General features: G+C 48.3%; 1 protein-coding gene across 3 annotated transcripts in view; it reads left to right on the top strand.

Moving 5' to 3' along the window:
* The first annotated feature begins 2,909 nt into the window (after nucleotides 1-2,909).
* Nucleotides 2,910-21,211, top strand: part of ABAT (4-aminobutyrate aminotransferase) — a 63,624-nt gene continuing 45,322 nt past the window's right edge. Inside the window, exon 1 of one of the 3 annotated variants that reach the window (XM_019754096.3) lies at nucleotides 2,910-3,065. The gene's annotated coding sequence lies outside the window, so the exon portion shown is untranslated. Of the gene's footprint in view, nucleotides 3,066-19,767; nucleotides 20,147-20,384; nucleotides 20,640-21,211 lie in introns of those variants that run through there. The other 2 variants (XM_019754097.3, XM_019754099.3) reach the window with 2 other exon arrangements.

Below are 21,211 nucleotides of genomic sequence, written 5' to 3'. Positions count from 1 at the left end.
AGTTCTTTATATATTCTGGATACTAGACTCTTTTCTGATATATAACTTCTAAATATTTTCCCCCCTTAGGTGGGTTGTCTTTTCATTCTTTTTTTTTTTTTTTTAAGATAATGGCCATTTTAATGCCTTTATTGTGTCATTCTTCGATGGATTATGTTGGCTGTGGATTGAAACAGGTATCCTTTATCAGTTAGGATATTTTCTATCTTATTGCTTGTTTGTTTGTTTATTTTAAGGAGGGCGCAGCTCATAGTGGCCCATGTGGGGATCAAACTGGCAACCTTGGTGTTATTAGCACCAGGCTCTACCCGACTGAGCTAACAGGCCACCCCAGTCTTTTCATTCTTGATTGTATCCTTTGATGCTCAAAAGTTTTTAATTTTGATGAATTCCAATTTATTTTTTCTTTTTGTTTCTTATGTTTTTGGCATCACACTTAAGAAACCATTGCCAAAGATCATGAAGATTTACCTCTGTGTTTTCTTCTAAGAGTTTTATAGTTTTAAATTTTATATTTAGGTCTTTGATCCATTATGAGTTAATTTTGCACATGGTATGAGATAAGGGTCCAACTTCAATTTTTTACATATGGATATTGTGGCAGATACTTTAGTTATCCAGTTTACAGGTGAAAATACAGAGGCTGAGAGGGGGTAAAAGACTTGTTCAATGTCACCTGGCCACTGAGAGGTGAAACGGGAATATCAGGTCCCAAGCTGGTCCCCTTTCCATCACACCCAAATGCCCTCTATGATATCCCTTTATTATTTTGAGAGCAGGGAGTATGGAAAACACAGACCTAGGAAATAAGTCACACATTCTATCCTGGCTCTGGGCAAGTCCATCTTTGTCTCTGGGCCTCATCTTCCTCTTCTGTACAAAAGGGTGCTGATCTCTAAGGGTCTTTCCTGCTCTCATTACTGGCGCCCTGAGAGCCTCACACTCCCATCGCCCTCATTTTTCCTCTCTGGAGGTGCAGTGGGAGCCCTCCCAGTCAGAGCTGCGCCTCTGGAAGGAGCCCCCATCTTGGGCCTCAGCCAGCCTCTGGAAAACATCCTCCACATCCCTTGACACAATTGCAGCCCTGAGCAGCCCCATAGGAAAACTGTGGAACTGCAGAAAATGCAAGCGAAGAAAGGCTTTCTCACCCTGCTGACAGTTTTCTTCACAGGTATCACAATGAAGCTATTTGAGCGTCAGCTGGCAAAGCACCTGGCTCTAAATAGCCCTCTCACACCCCTCCTTAACCAGAAACAGTGCAGCCCCACCCCCACCCCCCAAATGCCCAGGACCAGGGCCTAACCCACAGTGGAGCCTCAATATGTAGTTGAATGAATGAACAGATGAATGATGACTCCACACACTTTGTTTCCCCTAATTGCCTTTGACGAGGGCTTGGCAAACTTTTTCTAAAAAGGCCAGATGGTAAATAGTTTTGACTTTACCGTCTCAGTCACAACTACTCAGCTCTTCCATTATATTCCCAAAAAACAGCCATCGATGATGCATAAGTAAGTGGGTATGGCTGTGTTTCAAAATAAATTTTATTTCTGCACACTGAAATTTCAACTTCCTATATAATTTTCATGTGACTGAACTGTTCTGCAAGCGAGGTGACAGGATTAACATACCAAAGAGATTCCTGAAGCTCGCAAGGTTTCAGCAGAACGGTGGATCCATTGTATTTTCTGTCTGTTCCTTTCAATTATTCATTCTTGTTGATTGTTTCTGTTTGACCCGAACAGTCATAGACCACACTAGTGGGGCAGGTGGTTTGCTGGTAGTTTTTATTTATTTGTTTGCATTATATTTATCCTAATTTCTTAATTCCTAGGACTACAGTCCTCTTTGCCTAATCAGGAATAAGGCAGCCTGGATTCCTGGAAGGAGAGAAGGAGGGACCTTAGAGTTCTGCAAGATTCTAGCCGACTAAGGAAATAGTTACCTGATAAGGCTTAGTGGGGAAAACCAAGCTGTAGTCTTTCTTGGCCTTTTAAGGTCTGGCATCTCCATTATGAACACGTGGTTACACTGATGGGCAGTCTCGCCTGTCTTTGATTTTACTACTGAATGAATGTATCCTCTTTCCAAATATTTGTAGAAAGCTACAGGGGCTATCAGTCATTCATACTTTAATATTAACTAGTTTTCAGACAGCATTTTAATTTTTATTAAAGCACCTTCATCACATCTCCAATATCATTTACGCCCATGAAGGAGGTACTATTGCTATTGTCTCTGTTTACCATTGAGAATCCGGGAGGTGGAGCGACCTGCCCTAGATTTTGCAGAAGGAGCCATGGACTCCTAGTCCAGTGCTCTTTGCACCCACGATGCACAAGATATTTGTCTTCCGGAGCTGGTGGGCCAGGAGGTGTTAAGTGAATGGCAGCTCAGGAGGGCGGAGCGTGAGGGCCCTGAGCGCCTGCATTGGGGGATAAAGGAGGGCAGGGCATGATGCGCTTTCCCCTCCTTTTCATAAGAAACATTGTCTGACTTTGACTCTAGGGTTCCGGAACCCGGATTCTGGGGCATGGGGTGCAGTTGGGACAGCTACACTCACCCGTAACCCCAAGGGTCCAGAAAACCGATAGGGAGTAATTAAGGTCTAAGTTAAATCAACCAATAGAGCCCAATAGGGCCGCCCCCCATTTAAAGACGGGCTCCTCACCCCACCCGCATCACATAGACTCCCCTCGGCCTTGATTGATGGAGGTCCTCGGCCTCCTCTTCCACTGCCTCAATCCTCGCTCCCCGCCCTCCCGTTTCCTCCTCCAGGACCCCGACTGCTGCGCAGGGGGAGGCCGGACTCTGCCCCCGCCCCGCCTTCCCCCTCCCGCTGGGGGCGGTGGCCCATGGCGGGCGCGCTTATTGGCTGCTGCGTGAGCGAGGGCCGCGGCCGGCAGCGCTGATTGGCCGGCGCGGCTCGGCGGAGCTTGGGCGCCCCGCGAGTCGCTGGGGGAAGCCGGGCAGACGCCGGGCGCAACCAGAGCGCAGGGCGCGGATCCTTCCAGTCGCGGCCCCAGCAGATCCGAGCCCGCACACCTCCGAGCCGGGGCCTGGAGGTAAGTGCGAAGCGCCGGGGGGCGTGGGGCGGGCGCTTCGGCTCTAACCCCAGGGAGCAAACACCGAGCATCTTCTCCCGGAAACGCGGCCCTCCGCCTCCGGAGTCCTGGGTCCCCTTCCCCGAAAAGAGAGGACCTCCCACCCGCCCCAGAGAGCAAATAGCTTTCTTTTTCCTTCAAAATGGGTCCTTCCTCTTGACCCTATGCTCTAGGGATAGGCTTCCCCTCCCTAATTTACCCCTTGAAATGAAATGTGCCACCCAAAAGTGGGGTCCAGCCTCCCCAGGTATCTATGACCCCCCCTTATATCTGTGGAGATCCGCGTCCTTTCCCCCTCCCTAAAAACTATGTTTGGATTTCATCTCCCCACCCTCCCTTCGGAATGGTGGGGGTCTTCTCAGCTCACACATAAGGTGTGCTCCCACCATGGAAAATGGAGGCCGTCAGATATCCTGGGAAATAAGCCTCTCTCTCCTTAAGGCACGGAGCTCCCAGGGCCGAGAGACTGCATGTCACCCCCCTGCTTCCCCCTCCTCAGAAACCAGACTCTGGTGTTTTGCCTTTAGAGGTGATTCCCTCCCCTTCCCCCCACCCATAAGAAAGGCATGGTTGCCTCAGACACCATCACACTAAAGGCATTTTGGAGATTTCCCCCCTTCCTCCAGTAAAGATGTAAAATGAGGGACTTTTAGCCTCAGAAACTGGGCAAGGGTCTGGATACCCGTCCACACCGAGTCACCCCCCCTCCACCCCTATCTAATCCTTTCACACAAGTCCCATTCCATTAACACCCCACCTCTCCCATTCCATCCTTCCCCAACTGTACTCCCCCACCTCGCTGCTCTACCTAATTCCATCCCACCTTTCCTCACCCTGGCCAGAGACTAGGACTCGAGGAAGAGTAAGTTTTAGTAAGACTGAAGCCCTTAAAGCTGGGGGCCTAAGCCTAGAGACCCTTCTAAGAGCCTCCAAACTCTGACAGCAGAGATAGCCTCTCAGGCAGCAGAACCAACAGGGACATCCCCACCCCCACCCCCCACCCCCCCCCACACACACAAAGGGCTGTGTTCAGAATATTCTCCCCTGAGGCAGTCCAACCCCTCTCCTGGAGAAGGGGGTGTCCATGCAGAGATAAGGGCCCCAATTTGCACCCTGGGGCTTCCCCATGCCCCCCCAGCTCCTATGGTCATTGCTCAATGGAATTCTCTAGGTGTTTGGCTAAGGGAGATGGATGCTGCAGGAACCATCCTCTGGGCTGGAGATAGTGTTGGCTTTGTTGTTTTCATGAAGCTGGACTGAGGGACAGGATGTCGGTGACCTGGGGGGGTCTGAGAGCAGCTCTCCTCTGGCAAGCCAGGTGGTGGTGGGGAGCTTGCTCTTTGGAGCTGCGCCCTTGACCTGGAGTATGGAGTGTCTCCTGGATGCCCAAAGAGGTCAGCCCTGGGGCGAGAGAAATGGCCCAGTCCAGAGCCCTAAGACCTCAGAGGGCTTCTAGATCAAAGATCCTGCCCTTTCCTTTGACAGTTAAGCAAACAGAGGCGCAAAGAGGGGAAGAGGCTTGTTCAAGGTCACCCAGCCAATAGGTTGCAAAGCTGGTCATAGCCTCTCCAGGGCTTGTGGTGTACCGGGGTCCCGGACACTACCTCCAGTCCTCTCATTTACAACCCAGACTGCTGGGGGCTGCTGTCCCCACTTGTCAGAGAGGTGCCAAGGCTCTGCCAATGTCACATAGCTAGGAATGGGCAGAGCTGGAACTCAGTGCCTTCCCCCAACAGGCCACCTTATAGGATCCATTCCTGGGAGTTTACCCCCAGGTGATCTTTTTATTGAGCCCACCGCCAGGTGTAGGCTTGCCAAAATCCAAATCAACCCAGAATAGCAAATAAGATTGTTTGCAATGTGCTGGAGCCAAGACTGCTGCAGGAGCCTCCGTTGCATAGCGGGGTTTGCTCCAGGAACTTTGATCAGGGTCCCAGGAAGTCACATCCCCTTCCTCCAGGGCCTCTTTCCTGTTGGTACCTGGACATTCCCTTTGGCCCCGAGCTCCCTGCAGCAATCTCCCATCCCTGCTCAGAGCACGGCTTCTTTTCCTGAGGCATCAGACCAGACAAGAGCTGGAACTCTGGCCTGTCGTACTTCAATTTAGAGCAGGAACGAAGTTCAAGGTGAATGTTGAGAGCATGAGGGGGAACCGTAGTGCATCGGGGTTGAGAGATTGGTCTCTGACCCCTTATCTGGATCTAGAGCCCAAACCTGCTACTTAGTGTGTGATCTTGGGGAAATTATTACCCTTTCTGTGACTCGGTTCCCTCAGTGTCCTCAAGGGTAAAATGAGTTAATCCTCATAAAGAGCATAGCACACAGTAAATAAAAACAATGCTTATGATTACTAGTGCAAAGTCATCTCTAAAACAGTAGGGAGGTTGTGCTTTTAGGTAAAATGGATAACCCGCCCTAGAGGTAATCTGCCAAGGGCCTAGGCAATGAACAGTCGGCCGGCACTTGGAGACAAAGCTGATGTCTTCCCAGAGAGACAGCGCAGTCAAAAGTCGACTCCTGGCTACCGCTGGCTGGGGGACCTTAAGCAAGTCAGTCACCTCTCTCTGAGCCTCAGTTTCTTTATACTTGAACGAGGTTTGTTGTGGGGTAGGCATCCGATTAGAGACAGATCTCGAGCAGGGTTTCTCGTCCTTGGCACTGTTGACCTTTGGGGCTGGATAGCCGCATTTTGTGGAGGCCGCCGCCCTATGCGCTGTTAGGAAGGGTGGTTGACATCATCCCTGCCCTATACCCATTAGACTCCAGTTGCCACCCCCTCTAGTGACAACTCCTAAAACCGTCTCCAAACATTGCCAAATGTCCCCAGGGGGGCAAAGACACCCATGGTTGTGGTCCTGCTGGAAGTTGCCAGTGGCTGAAATTCAGGCCGTTGAGCTTCCTGGGACCAGGAGACAGGACTCTGAGGCCTCATCGCAACTGGCCGAGCCTCTGTCCCGGCCATGAGGAGTCGTTCCACCAGCATCCCTGTGGCTTTTGGGGTCAGACTGACTGGAGCTGAACTGGGCTTCCACCGGCCCGAGGGCCTCAGGCCACAGCCACTTTATCTCTCAGTGTCCCATCCCCGTCTTTAAAAAGGGAATAATAGTAAATTTTGTTTGAAAAAAGGAGGAGAAGGAGAGGCAATGGTAGACACTGGGTGCAATTTCAACTCAGGCTCCACCTCCCTAGTGACAATCATCCATAAATAATGGCAGCTGTATTTGCCGAGTGTTCGGTGGGTATTACGGCTGTTCCGAGGGGCGTTTTTGTATATTTACTCATCTCATTGCTCACAACAACTGGAGGAGAAAAGACTGATCAGATTGCAGAGAAGGGAAATAGAGACTCCAAAGGGATGACTGCCTCCCCTGGGCTCAGTTTACTCATCAATCAATGGGAATAACACTGTCTTATCCCTTGACCATCACAACAGAGTCTGGGAGGACCAGCTGCCACAGCGAATGAGAAAACAGGGTCAAAAAGTCAGAAATGCTGAATGAAATCAGTGGTAGGTGGAGAAAGTCCAAAGTGCTTCCTTCCAACAGCAGCCACCCCCCCACACACCTGAAATCATTTGCAGGAATTGATCGGACTTGACCCTGTACAACCCCTCGACGTCCTGCTATGGGCTTGGCTTGGGGTCTGTTTCCCAGCCGCTCCCATGGAGTCAAGGAAAAAGTCCCATATTTGGAAAGCAGATGTATTGCTGGGTGCCCTAGAGATGGTGACTCCTGGACCTCAGGTTTCTCCTCTGTAAAATGGCAGCATCACATTGGAGGTGTTTAGATTGGATAAGAGCAAGCACAGTCGAATGCTTTCTACCTGCAAGCCACTGAGTGCTATTAGGAAGAGCTCATTTAATGCTCTCAATAACCCAGGTGGGCAGGTCCTCTTTTGTGGATGAGGACACAGAATCAGAGAGTTTTAAGTTTCTTGGCCAAGGTCACAGAGATAGGAAGAGCCCCAGAAGCTGAACTTGAACTTGGCCAGCTCCAAACCCAACTCTTCAAACATAGGTTTCGCTGGGAGCCTCCAAGTCCAAAGAATTGGACTCCCTCCTCCTTCCCTTCCATGTCTTTTTCACTCCGTCTATATGTATGTACTGATTCTGCTTTTTAATGATAATTTATTTCCTGAACAGGTGGAGCAGTACATGGTAAAACAAACAGTACAACTGGGTTTACAGAGAAAAGTAAAATTTCCTCCCTTATCCCCATCTCCTGGGCCCCTTCCTCTCCCGAGAGGTAGCTCTGTATTTTTTAAATGGTCTCAGTTTGGCACTTTGTTTTTCATCCTTAATATATCACAGAGGTATTTTCTTATCCCTTTTCATGGCTGCAGAGTATTCCATTGTGTAAGGCACTTAATTGATCCAACCACTCCCCTGTCGATGGGTCTCTAGGCTGTTTTCAATATTTTCCCATCACAAAGGAAGCATCAACTGACAACCATGTCCATAGTCATTTCACACATGCAGGTATTTCCATAGGATAAATTCCTAGGAGTGGAACTGCTACATCGAAAGATATGTGTGTATTTTTCCTAATGCTTTCTGTAAACCATTTTCTTATAAAATATAGCATGCCTAGAGAAACACACACAAAACAAAAAAAGAACAGCTCAGTGATTTTTCGCGAAGCTAACCGATAACCGCCAACCAGGTTTAGAGTAGAGCCAGAAACAGCAGACCCCGCCCTCCCATGCCCTTTTTTTAAAAAATATTTTTTTATTTTTCCATTACAGTTGACATACAATATTATATTCATTTCAGGGGTTCAGCATAGTGATTAGACATATAACTTCCATAGTGATACCCCAGTTAGTCTAGCACCCACCCAACACCATATATTGTTGTTACTACCATAGTTCTGCCTAGATTCCCTGCGCTGTACGTCACATCCCGCATTCCTGTGCCTTTCTGCATTATTACCGCATCCCCACGTCATCCCGTCCGTCTCGCACAGACACCTTCGCTTGCTCTCTTTGTAGTCACAGGTGTACTACCTGAGAATGCGTCCTTCCGTACAGATTGGTCGTGCCTGGTCTCCTTCACTGTATACTTTTGTGTCGCGCTTCCTTTGCAGACTGTAACATCTGTGCAATTTAGCTCCGTACTTGGTCCATTCATTTTCCTGGATGAATGGTAGTCCATTGGGTGAATAGGTTATGATTTACTTACTGACTCCACTGCTGGTGGACGTTTGGGTTGTTGGCAGTTTGGAGTTTATCTCCGTCTGCTCACACTGTCCTAGCAAACTACTATAGACTGGGTGGCTTAAATAACAGGAATTTATGTTGCATCATCCTGGAAGCTGTAAGTCTGGATCAGAGTGCCAGCACGGTCGGGCTCTGGTGAGGGCTCCCTACCCACGTAAGCACCTGCCTTTTCTATACTCAGTTTCTAACGTTTTCAGAAGAAGGGTCTGTTGGGGAGCATATCTCTAACACCTTGTCTCTGGTGATTGGTTCTTACTGGGTTTCTGGGGTTTTATTCGGCTGGGGTGGCAGGACCTAGGCGCCACACTGGAGTCAGTAAAATGCCTTACGTAACATTAGTAAGGAGGGCACAGCTGACCCTGTGATGTTTGGCTCACGGTAGATTTTAAAAACTCACCGTTCTGGAACCACTCAGGGCATTTTCAATACTGTGAATTCACCTCTGCGTTGATAGGGGGGTGAAGAGGAAAACCCCCCTCATAGGGGCCTGAAACTCCCACTGCTTGTCATGTTATGTTTTTTCCCTTCCTCTGGGAATGGAGAACAGGAGTAGATCCATGCGCTTGTTGCTCACCTTTGCCACGGTGTGCCAAAGGTCACTGCATTCGTCCAGGTGGCCTCTCTGCACGTTTATCTCAAGGGAATGAGAAAACAGTGCAAACCTCTTGCCCTGTGTGTCGGGGTGTTGCCTGTCCCACAGAATAAACGCTGCCCCCAATATGATTAAGGAGAGATTTGCTTGGTTCAGACCTTTGAAGGTTCCAGTGCTATGTTGTAGGAGATAGTACATTGCAACTGAATTTCACCCGGACTAGTAATCTGTAATCCAGAGACACTTATAAAATGGGGTGCGCTCCCCTTACAGGTGCTGGGGTTGCTGAAAGCGTCTTTACCAAGGTTCATCTGGGGCTGCATCCTGCACCCCACCTTGAATGAGAAGGCCAGCTGCAGGCTCAGGGACGTCCGTACACGAGGCTGCCACATTTGCTTTCAGGGGTAGACCCTGCAAGCAATACCGATAATGGAAGGGCTGCTACTCAGGGTCTGCTTTCAACAGGGAACAAAGGGGCACTGGATTCTGTCCTGAGCACTTTACCTGTATTATTGTTTAACCTTCAAGGTAGGTCCTGTTCTCATCAACATTTTACAAGTGAGGCAACTGAGGCATAGAGGTTAAATAACTGCCTCAAGACTATATGCAGCTGAAATTTCCATCTTACACAATGAAAAGTTCAAGTCTGGCCCACAGAGTCAGCCCCTTAGGGTGTGGCATAGATGCCCTTTTGACACTCCAGGCCGGTTGCCCACCTTTCTTTGGGGAAGTTGCCTGGGGCTGCCTCTCCTGGGTTTACCACGCTCTGTTGTAATTCTCTGTCACCAGCACTAGACTGTGAATCCCATGAGGACAGAGCTCTTGCATGGACTTTCTGTGTCCCCACCATCATCCCAGGGTCTGGCATAAAGTGAACGTGTGATCAGTGTTTGTTGAATGAATGCGTGAATACATTAGTTGGATTCACTTTTGGAGAAGTTCCTGAGGTTTGGTGTATATTTAATTCCCAAATTTTTTGAGAAGGATTTCTTTGTTTCATTTTGCCCGTTGTTTTTTTTTTTTCAAGTAAACATTTTATTTTGAGATCGCTGTAGATTCACTCCCAGTGGTGACAAACAATACTGAGATTCCAGGTGCCCTTAGCCCCGTCTCCCCCAGTGGTGACATCTTGCTAATGATCGTACGACATCAGTCCCTGAAAACTGACATGCCGTCCACTGAACTTTATTTTCCTAAGCTATCATATCCGTGCATTAATAGTAACGTGGTTTTTTTCCTTAATATACGTGAACATAAAAGGATTACCATTAAAATAAATGTCTTTTATATGCTGTCTAATATTATCTCCAGGGCAATGCAGTTTGAGGCCGTAGAATCTGGTGGCACAGTGGATGCTGTCTACCTATGTGTGTTGGGCGAGCCACGTGACCCTGAGCCTCAGTTCCCTCATATTGGAGAATGGGCGGGATAGTAGCTCCTGCCTCACAGAATTCATTGTGAGATTTTGGTTGTCAAGGCTCGTCGTAGACCTTCAAGAAATGGAATCCTATTCCTTGCCCGGAGCCTCTGAAGAGACATCAGACGCATTGCTTGTCTCCTCTGAGCCTCGCTTTTCCACTCTGTTATATGGGAGAGTTGGACAAGCTCTCCAATGTTTTGATCCAGCTCTGGAAGTCTTTAATTTGAGAGTCCCGGTGGCAACTGCCACTTTGCTAAAAGAAGGGCTTGCGTTCTGGTGGAATGGTGGGAATCTGGCTTTGGGCTGTGTCGGGGCAGGGACTCACGGGCAGGGAAGGAAACAGAAAGAAAAGGAAACTCTGGAAGGCTGCCATGTCCTACCTAACCCCTGAGTTCTAATTTAAGGCGTCGTGAGTTCCAGTTTGGGGAACTCTGCCCCGTACTCCGTTCCCCACCCACACATTGCCATGTGCTGACCTCCTTCCCCTTTGCAATGTGTGTCACTTGAACACAGGACCCAGCAGGCCGTGTTCTGGGGAAGCCGCTGTGCCAGGGACACTGGATCCATCCCTGTCTGACCAGCACCGGTATCCCCATGAGCTCAGCTTTTTGTTCTGAGTCTGTGAAACAAAGAGTCCGAGCTTTGCCTGGGGATGTCCTTTGGAAGGGAGGGTGGTGTGTTAATGCCACATGGTTTCAGGGGAAAGTTGTTGAGTCTACAAGACTTGAGTTGGCATGGTGAGAGGAAGGAGAACTCCTCAGAGATTTCTATTCAAAACCCAGAATGAGAGGCAGATGGTTCATCCTGGCTGTGATAAGAGGCTGGCATCTTGCTGTAGTCTTCATTTTCTGCAGGCGCCAAATGATTGTAAAGATCGCAGTTCTCCACCTCTGTAGAATCACCCTGTAGCACCGTGCTCGTGATTCCGCAGAAAAACTAAGCAGCCAGAGAGACACTTACTTGCTACAAGAGTGGGGATGGGTTGTTCCATAACATAACCTTTGCTGAGCCTCAGTTTCCCCATCTGCAAAATGGCACTATTATAGCATCCCAGGATGATTCAGAGTATTATTGATATCTGGAAATCAGCACAGGGAGTGTAGATAAAGCCTGACTCACCCACGGGCCCTTCAGCTTTCTTTGCCTTGGTTTTCTCATCTGTGAAATGGGGAGAAGTCTTCCCTGGGGTGGAATGATCTAAGTCTCAAAACAAATAGTACTCGTGGTGAGTAGAGAGACACTGAACAGTCATCTGTGCAGCTAGCTGGACAGAGCAGCTTGCCCCTGAGACACCAGCTCAGTTACTATGGGCAGGGCAGTGGGCCCAGGGAAGTGGACAGTCTGTGCACAGAGTCTCAGAACCTGGGCCAGGAGGAATGTCCAAGCTGGTCTGATCTAACCAAGCCCCTTCCCGGATGCTTGAGGCTCCTGTCCTGTGTCGTAGATGAGAAGACGCCCAGCCTGTGGAGGTGAAGCCACGCCAACGCAAGGGGCTTTCTTAGTTATTGAGCCAAAATCAGCCCGCTCTGGTCATTTCTCTCTCATTTTGTCCGTGCCTCAGTTTCCCTTTTGTAAAATTAGAATAACAGCCGCTGCGTCATTTCGCATATATCAACAATCAAAATAGACACAAAACTCTGTACTCACGGAGCACGGGTTCTTCTGGGGGTGTGAGGAAGACAGACAACTTTTTCAGGGAAGCAAAGTGGTGACACACGTTAAGCAGAGAAGGGAAAGGGGCCAGGAAGGCCAGGGTGCCACTTAAAATCGGAAGGCAAGGGAGACAGGAAAGGAGACCCATGATTCTCTGGGGAAGAGATTTTGGGGGCAGTGGAAAGGGCAAGAGCAGAGCTTTTGGGGTGAGTTCCCCTGGCATCTTTGAGGAGCAGCAGAGGGCCAGTATGGCTGTAGCAGACGGGGAGGTGGTGGGCAGACAGGAGAGGTGACAGGACAGAGAGGTGGAGGGTGGCGGTGTCGTCCTGGGCTTCCCGAAGGCCACTGCCATGGCTTTGGCTTTTTCCCAGTGTGGGGCCACTGGAGGGTTTGAGCAGAGTGAGGACTGATGCGATCTGATCTGACTTCTGTGTGGTCCACTCTGGCTCCTGTGCTGATTACATACAGACTGCAAGAAAGGCCCCGGAGGCTTGGATAGGAGTCGCAATGGGTGAGGTGGGGGAAGTGGCCGACTCAGGATCTGTTTCTAAGATGGAGCCAGCAGGATCTCCTGATGGATTAGATGGGATGGATGCGCGAGAGAGGGTACCTGGGAGGGTAGAGTGGCTTAGAGCCTTGTGGGGATGTCAGAATTCAGGGAACGTCGCCCAACACAGCTCTGTGGTCACTGTGTTGTTTTTAGGGGGAACCTTCTAGTGATAGCAAATGATACTGCTGTTCAGACAGAATAGTGATGTAAAACTTTTCGCTTAAATTCCTTTCTGTTAAAAAGCAGTATCATTCCAAGGGGGGAAAGTCAGTAGCTACAGAAAAACCAGGCAGACGGTACATGCTGACTCTGGAGAAGCACAGACCTTTGGTGTTGGCCAGTGGTCTCAGGAAAAGGAGATGGTTTCTGATGCCAACAGTGGCTTTTCCAAACCAGGGTATGCAGACTTCCTCTAAAACTTGAACGCTTGTTGAAATGGGGTGACATGGATCGCCAGTTTGTCGTTAGAAACGTAGGACCGACCTGTGGTTTCCAGGCTTGGCACACCCAGATCCAAGTTCAGCAAACTTCTTCTGGAAAGGGCCAGATGGTAAATATTGTCTTCTATGTGGGTACAGCTACTCGACTCTTCCATTGTGGGCACTTCAAAGCTGCCTCCGCAGTCATAAATGAATACGTGTAGCCATGTTATAATATAATACATCGTTATTTACCACATCAGGCTGCTGGCCATAGTTTGCAGACCCCTGGACTAGAATTTGAACTCCCAGAGCAGCAAAGCCTCAGAATGGCCTCTTCCCTGGCCTTGCAGAAATTCTAGACTTCCTGACTCTAAGCTTCCCCCTCGCCTCCCCTGGCTCAGGATGAGCCGGGAAGTTGCGCTGTCACCTTGTGTGGACTGCAAATGCGCTAAACTCCCTGTGTTGACCTATTTTCAACGTTTAAGTCCTTCCTTTTGAGGATTGGAAGCCACTTGGACCTGGCACCGTGCCAGGACACTACATGTGCTTTTTGCAGTCCATTTGGGAGCTTACCTCCTCTTTGCACACCTTAGGAAACCCAATCCAGCACAGACCAGTTTTTCCAGAGCTTCTGGGCTCTCTGTGAATGCCCTAAGTTGCTTAATAGTTGTTTTCCTATAATTAAGTATCTGGACATATTCAGCTGCCCTCAACTGAGGTTGAATTCACTCCTGTTGTAGTTTCTCTCTGTTACAACGGAGCCACAAAGAATCAGGGGATAGGACCCTTGCACAACCCAGGGGTTAGGGACGCCAACCCCCGTGTGGTTGGAAATCCACATATCACTTCTGCCTCCTCCAAAACTTAACCACTAACAGCCTACTGCTGACCAGAAACCTGACCAATAACATAAAACAGTCGATTAACACATATTCTGTATGTCATATGTATTATATACTGTATTCTTCCAATAAAGGAAGCTAAAGAAAAGAACATATTATTAAAATCATAAGGAAGAGAAAAATAAATGTACAGTATGGGGAAAAAAATCTCCGTCTAAGTGGACTTGCATAGTTCAAACCCGTGTTGTTCAAAGATCAGCTGTATCTTATGCAAGAAAGCTGGAGAGGCCTCTTTGCTCCAAACATTTGAATAAATTAGTAATGTAGGTCATGAGCGTTGGTTCACGAAATAGAGAAAGGTAGCAAAAAGGAATCTGCCACCCCATAGCCCCGTACCCAAGATAAAACAGTGCTGAACAGGAAATACATTTCTTCCCAGCCTTCCTTTCTCACGTATTGGTTTATGGCTTTGTTTCTGTGCCTCTACGAAATTAAAGCCAGGCTATCTATAAAATTTTATGGCCTTTTCTCTCTCATTATATTGCTTCAAAAATCACTTCCCTGCCTTGGTACATCATTTTTTGGGTAAATAATTAAGTTGTAGCACAGCTCATTGGAGCTACTGTTGGTTGGTGATGTTGTTCTCAGCCGTCCATTCTTCTAATTGACGCTTCTCCAAACATCTCTGAGCACAGAGATCCTTCCTTGACGTCCTAGATAAAGATCGCTTGCCCTAGCTAAGTTTCTAGAGGTGGAGTGATTTGGGGTTCAGATATTTAATATCTGTTGAGTCCTGGTGGCTACATTGCTTTCAGAGAGGGGTGGACCCAGCTACCCTCTAGCATTGCCTGTCTGGAGAGAGAGCCGGGCGTGATGTTCTGACCCTCAGACCTGAAATCAGCAATGCAAGGAGCGTGACTCAACGGTGGGTGGGTGGGTGGGTTTTTCTTTGTGGGTGTCATTTCAAAGAGAGGAAATTGACTCCAGACCAAATACACACCCTCAATTTCACAGAGGAGTTAGGAGAAAAGGAGGGCTTCATTGTCCCTGTGGCAAATGATGCTATTTCTTGAGTATAGCTGGGTGCTAGCGAATGGGCCCCATGTTTCAGTAGAGCCTCTAAACCCTTTGGGTTCGGTTGGGGCTCTCAGTCCTTTGAGGCTGTGAAACCCTTGGCCCCTAGTGCATAAAATAAATAAATACAAAATAAACCCTTTGGGTTCAGACTAGGCACACAATAGGATGTCAGTAAATTTTTTTATAGTTGTGTCATTTGGGGAAGTGTCTTCTCTGCCAAGCCCTCAGTTGTGCCATCTGTAAAATGGGAATAGTACAAATTCATTCCACTGAAATTGAATGTGCCATCGTGCGTGCCAGGCACTGTGCTATCTGCTAGGGACGCACTTCATCTCTGGGGAATGGGGACTAGCATGGAAGGCGTGCATTAAGAAATTACACAAAGAAATGTGTAAGTGCAAACTGTGATAAGTGGAAAGAAACAACACAGGGAAGCGGAAGAAATGATAGCAGGATAAATGTATTTCCGTGCAGTTAGAAAGAAAAAAAAAAAGCTTCTCTGAAGAGGGAACATGTGATGTTTGAGACCTAGAGGCATGGCCAGTGCAAATGCCCTGAGGCCACAGAGCTCTGTGCTTCCAGGAGTCAGAGGCTGGAATGGCCAGAGAGAGTGAGCAAAATGCAGAGTGGCATGACCTGCGTTAGGAGAGCTGAGCAGGCAGGGGTGGCTTGGGCAGAGCCTCAGAGGCCCCATGACACACTGGGAACCAACTCTGACTTGAAGAGTGACAAGCTAAGGCTGTGGAAGCAGGAAGGTGACTGTCCGCGCAGTAGTCTTGTGGAGAGATGACCGTGCTGGTCTGTAGAAGCTGATGGAAATGAGGGAAAGAAGCAGATGAATGAGAAACGTGTTTTAGAGGCAGATTAGAGTTCCATTTCTTCCTCCCTTCTCTGGTTTCATCCTCAAACTGATGACCACGTCATTGTGACCATGTTCAAGACGTCAGCGCTAAAGCCTGGTTGACGTTTATGCTAGTTTGCAAGAGGCAAAGAGAAGCCTGCATTTCTGAGTAGCAGCCACAATTAGGGAACCAAAAAGCTGGCTGAACTGCACTCCGATGCACTGTAGCCAGGAGTCGGGGATATTGGCCACCTCAGAGCATGTAATTCTCAGGCTTTGAACAGGATTATCCAGAACCAGTCATAAGATCCCCACCACCATCGCATCCCCAAGAGAACATAGCCAGGACGCACATGTCCTCATTGAAATCAGTGACCGTATTTTGCCTGTGTGGGAGGAGAAAGCTGGAGCCAGCTGGCCTTCCCCCACAGACCCCATAAAAGAATGAAGCCACCCTTGTGTCCACCTGGGAGCTGCTCTGAGGGGGTGGGACCCTGAATTTGATCGGTCTGTCTCGTTCACTTCCCACCAAGACAAGAGGAGGGACGCCGGCGGGGAGGTGCGTTCATTGCCCAGTTTATTGTCAGTTCTTGAGGTCCCACGCTGGTACAAAGTTCAGAGTGAGCTGCTTACTTTTTAACCAATGCTTATTTGATCTTCTGTATTGATTCATCAGATTGTTTAAAATTAAAGTGCCACGAGTCAAATCCTTTCCTCGGGAGTTTAAATTTTACAGACTCATGTGACTAACATTGTAACAGGAGATCCAGCTTCGGTGACTGTTTGAGGGGCCAGGTTTCTGGATGAACTTCGGTTCAAACTACAGCTCCTCAGGGGATTAGCTCTATGCTCTAGGGCCCTTTGCCAGAACTACCTGAGCTTCATTTTTCTCTTCTGCAGCTCCTAACAGCACCCACTTCCCAGGGTCTTGCAAGTAGATGGAGTTAATATATGTGAAACAGAACAGGACCAAACATACAGCAGGTTCTCAATAAATGGCGGTCAATATCATTATTTAAGGTTTTGACTCATTCTGGAGATAGATAGATAGATATCTCATTACCCCCCTAAGCTGCATTCTCCAATAAGCCCCACGTGGCTACTAAGCACCGAAATGTAAGCTAGTCTGAACTGAAAGGTGCTATAAACATCAAATACATATCAAAGTTTGAAGGCATGGTATGACCAAAAAAAAAAAATTACTAAAATTTTATTAATTAGTTTTTATATTGATGACGTGTTGACGTGATATTTTGGGTATATCCCATTAAATAGCACACACACCTAACTAACATTAATTTCATCGGTTCCCTTTTTTAACATGGCCACTAGAAAAAATGTTAATCGTATATGTGACTCACATTTATATTTCTTTTTGGTAGCCCTGGTCTAAAGGTCTGATTTAAGAAGTCAGCATGATTAAGCAATGGGAAGAGCAGGACTTTGCAGTAAGAAAGATTAGAGGATTGTCTGGGTGGCATCAACCTCGTGCTGTTAGGGAAATCCTGTAACCTTCCTGTGTTCAGCTTTCTCATCTGTAAAATGGGAACAAGAATCACTACCACAAAAGGTTGTCTTGAGGCTTAAATGGGATCACATGTGGGAAGTGCGTAGCTCAGTGCTTGGACCAAATAGGTGCTCAGACTAAAAGAAAGATTCTAGATTCTGTTACATGTGCTGGGGTGTTTGGTATTCGGAAGTGGGCTGAGCAGACCCTAAAGATGAATAAATAACAATAACTCTCCTTTGTTTAGCAAGATGACTGGGCATGCTCTTTTCACCGCCATGGCCACATTTGACCTTCACAATGACCCTGAGAGATATAGTCAGCCCCGCAGAGAGCTGGGGAGACTAAGGCCCAGGAGCTGTTTGAGGTCTAAACAGGAGCTGAAACCAGGCATTTTCTTGTCAGCCCTGTCGTGCTTTCCTGAAACTTGTCTGCCTCCAAGGTGTATTTCAGTTTTTGCTTCACCCTCTGGTTAAACAGCTTCCACAGTCACGCTCTGAACAAGCGAGAAGACCAACACCTCAATCACCCCTGCAGCCTGCGGGGCTGACCTTGCCCTGTTTCCCTGAAAATAAGACCCACCCGGAAAATAAGCCCTAGCATGATTTTTCAGGAGGACATTCCCTGAACAGAAGCCCTAATGCGTCTTTTGGAGCAAAGCTTAATATAAGACCCGGTCTTGTTTTCGGGGAAACACGGTAATGCTGTGCTGTGTATTAGCTAGGAAGATTTGGAAGGCATTCCTGGGCTTCTCCTGTTCCCCAGCCTGGTGGAAAGCTGGTGTTGGCACTTGTGACGGAGAAGAGGCAGCTCATAAAGCCACGTTCCCAGGACACCTTGGTACCCACTTATGTCTCAACCCAACTTGATACCCAAGTATAGGAGACACACAGGAGACATTGCATCATACATGTTGCTTGCCAACCTCTTTAACTTAATACACTAAACCCTTTCTTATATCAGTACATAAAGCACTGCACCGTTCTTTTTATTGGGTGAATGTTATTCTGTATTATGTGTGTACCGAAATGTGCTTAGCCGTTTAGGTTAGATATTGGTATCCATTTACACCCCCACAGGCCATGTATGAGGTGCCAGTTCCCCGACACCATCAACATGGCCAGGTGTGTCATGATAATAAGTCCGTGTGGAGAAAGCAGAGGGAGGGTGAGATGGCAGTTGAGAGACCAGTCAGGAGATTGGGCAGCTGTCCAGCTAAGAAGTGATGGGTGTCTGAATCTAGGACAAGAAAGAGATCGGAGAGGAAGAAGGCGAGCTAGTGTGGGAGAAAAATCCTGGAGCGTGGGAGTGGAGTAACCAAGGATGGGGCTTAGGTTTCTGTCTTGAACGAATGGATAGACAAATGGTTCTGTTTACTGAGCTGCTGAACGTGAGAAAGGGAATATGTGGAGTGACAGGAAAACGATGGTTTTAGCTGAGAAGATACTGAGCTTAATATGCAGGATGTCCTATTGGGGGTCTCTACTGAATCAGGGAGGAAGGTTCAGGGATGGCGAGTCATTCATGGAAATCATGGGAGCTCATGAGATCTCCCAGCGATGCAGTGACGGTAGGGTGGGTGGATGGATGGACATATGGATGGACGGAAGGACAGCTGCATGGATGGATGGATAGATGGATGGGGACGGGTGGGTAGGTGGGTGGATGGATGGACATATGGATGGACGGAAGGACAGCTGCATGGATGGATGGATGGATGGGGATGGGTGGGTAGGTGGGTGGATGGATGGATAGATGGACAAATGGATGGCAAACAAATCTAGATTTTATTCTATTTAGATTGAACCACATGACATTGCTATTTTTGTTCAAAAATGATCAAATACTTAATTTTACGCAGGCTGTGGTGTTTGAGAGGGAAGGGTACTGATGTCTGCAATTTACCTTGAAATGAGTCAAAAAATAGCATCAGTGGATGGATAGAGGGGTAGGTTTGTGAGCAATCAAGCCTGGTTCAAATGTGAAGGGCAGAAGCCAGGCGGTGAATATGCAGATGTTTACTGTCAGATCCAACTTTGCTGTGTATTGGAAATTTCCATAACAAATTCCTGGGGAATGCTTTCCAGTGGTCAAATGTGGGCGATTTCATGTGGTTTCACCTAATATTTACTCCTCATCTGGCCAGGAGATCCTCCCAGGTTCCCATGCTGTAGCATCAACAGACCTATAGAATCTCCTTTGGCCTTTTTCTTCCAGAGTTGGGGCTGGGGGTTGGCATTTCTCCCTGCCAGAGTTCAGGTTGAGTTGCCCTAACGCGCTGATTCCTGTGCCTGCTTGGCCGCTATCTGGCTTGTAATAATCATACATTTTCTCTGTGACTTGATTTCATTGGTTGCCACAGCGACAGCGTAATAGCTCAACTGAAGCGCTGTCATGGTGATTTAGAACCTCCTGTCTCTCTTGCAGCCTCCAGGCTGGGTGCCTCCACCCCCTGGCCGTCGTCATGGCAACTGATGAGCTGCATGTGACCAAAAGCTCTGTGTGTCCCCTCCCCCCCCATTCCCACTTCCTCTTCTGGGCCCCCTGTGGACAGGCATTGACCCCAGCTTGGGTTATAGTGGGGGAGCCACAATGGGGGGGCTAGAGTAATCAATTCCCCAAGCCCCCCAAGGTGGCAGGTGGGTTGTTATAGTCAGAGCTGCCGTCTGCCCCCAGAGGTCTTGAGGACGAGTTCATGGCTGTGGCCAGCGTAGGCTGGATCTGCTGCCGCCAACAGCACCACCACCACCACCAGAGTCCTGGGGAAGGCATTTAGGAATCTAAAGCCTCGGCTCTCTGCTTTGTAACGGCAGCCATTCCTGAGCCTCTTTAGAGAAAAATGTAGGAAGAGGCCCCTGGAAGAAGAAAGGGTGGGCAGATGGCCTGTTCAAAAGGGTCCCAGATCATCTCTCCGTCTTAAAGTAAGCTGGGCTTGAATCAGCTTTTTGAGAAATCCATGTTCTGTTTTTCTCTCTGTTTATCTCTCTTTTTCTGTTTCGTTCTCTTTGTTTCTGTGTGAATTTTTCCTTTCTGTTTCTGCCCGAAAATCAATCTCTCTCTCTCTCTCTCTCTCTCTCTCTCTCTCTCTCTCTCTCTCTCTCTCTCTCTCCTGCCCCCCTCCTTCATCTCCCCTCCATCCCTCTGCCTCTGACAGTTGCTGGGAACTAGCCGAGCGCATCATTTTCCCAAAGCTGCTTTGCTTCCAAGGAGTCTTTTCCTCCCTCTGTACCTGAGCCCATGTTTTGGGGAACCGCGTGGAAGTCCGGAGCATCTTCCTGATGGGGAGCTGGGCCCTGGCGCATCTCTTAGGATGGGCCAGCCAGTCGTGTCTCTGGGACTCTGTAGAAAGGCATAGACAAGGCTTTTTAAGCAGACGGAGCCAGGCGCGCTGTGGGACCCTGACAACGAAGCACTGTGAGTGCAGGGGTGTGTGTGTGTGTGTGTCCTCGTGTATTTGCATATATCTGCTGGCATGTGGAGGTGTGTCTCAATGGGTGCCAGGGGCTGTTATTTGTGATGTTAAGTGTGCAGGTGTGCCTGTGTTGTTTTTGGTCTGAAGGACTCAGTCATACATGACAGATTTTTCAAAGATGCTTTGTGGAAAGAACACAGCGGGCTGAGCCCCTTCAAAAGGGGAACAAAAGAAACAGAAATGGGTATGCAAATGATAGATAAGGAATTTGCTTTTGTCACACATGTGTCTTCTGGCCCAGGAAATGAAGTGAAGTCACCTTGAAAAGGCATTTTTACTCCAGCGCCAAAATAAATCTTTCCTTTCCATTCTAAGAGCTAAAATAGTACACACACCTCTTTCTCTTTGAAACTCAGGGGAATGGAAGACTCGGTCAAGGGGGGGGCATGACTGGAACACCTGCAGTGAGAATCTCTTGCTTGACAACCTGGGTGGCTTATGCTAAGAGCAGTTGGAAGGAAACAGGATAGCGACGGCTTCCTCGTGCATCTTTTCCTTTGGTCAATTAGAAGTT

This window comes from Rhinolophus sinicus, chromosome 10, assembly GCF_057876585.1.
Source record: "Rhinolophus sinicus isolate RSI-liver-muscle chromosome 10, RSI-T2T, whole genome shotgun sequence".
NCBI lineage: Eukaryota > Metazoa > Chordata > Mammalia > Chiroptera > Rhinolophidae > Rhinolophus > Rhinolophus sinicus.
The sequence above is the reverse complement of the archived record's forward strand: the minus strand, read 5'-3'. Positions and strand labels throughout refer to the sequence as shown.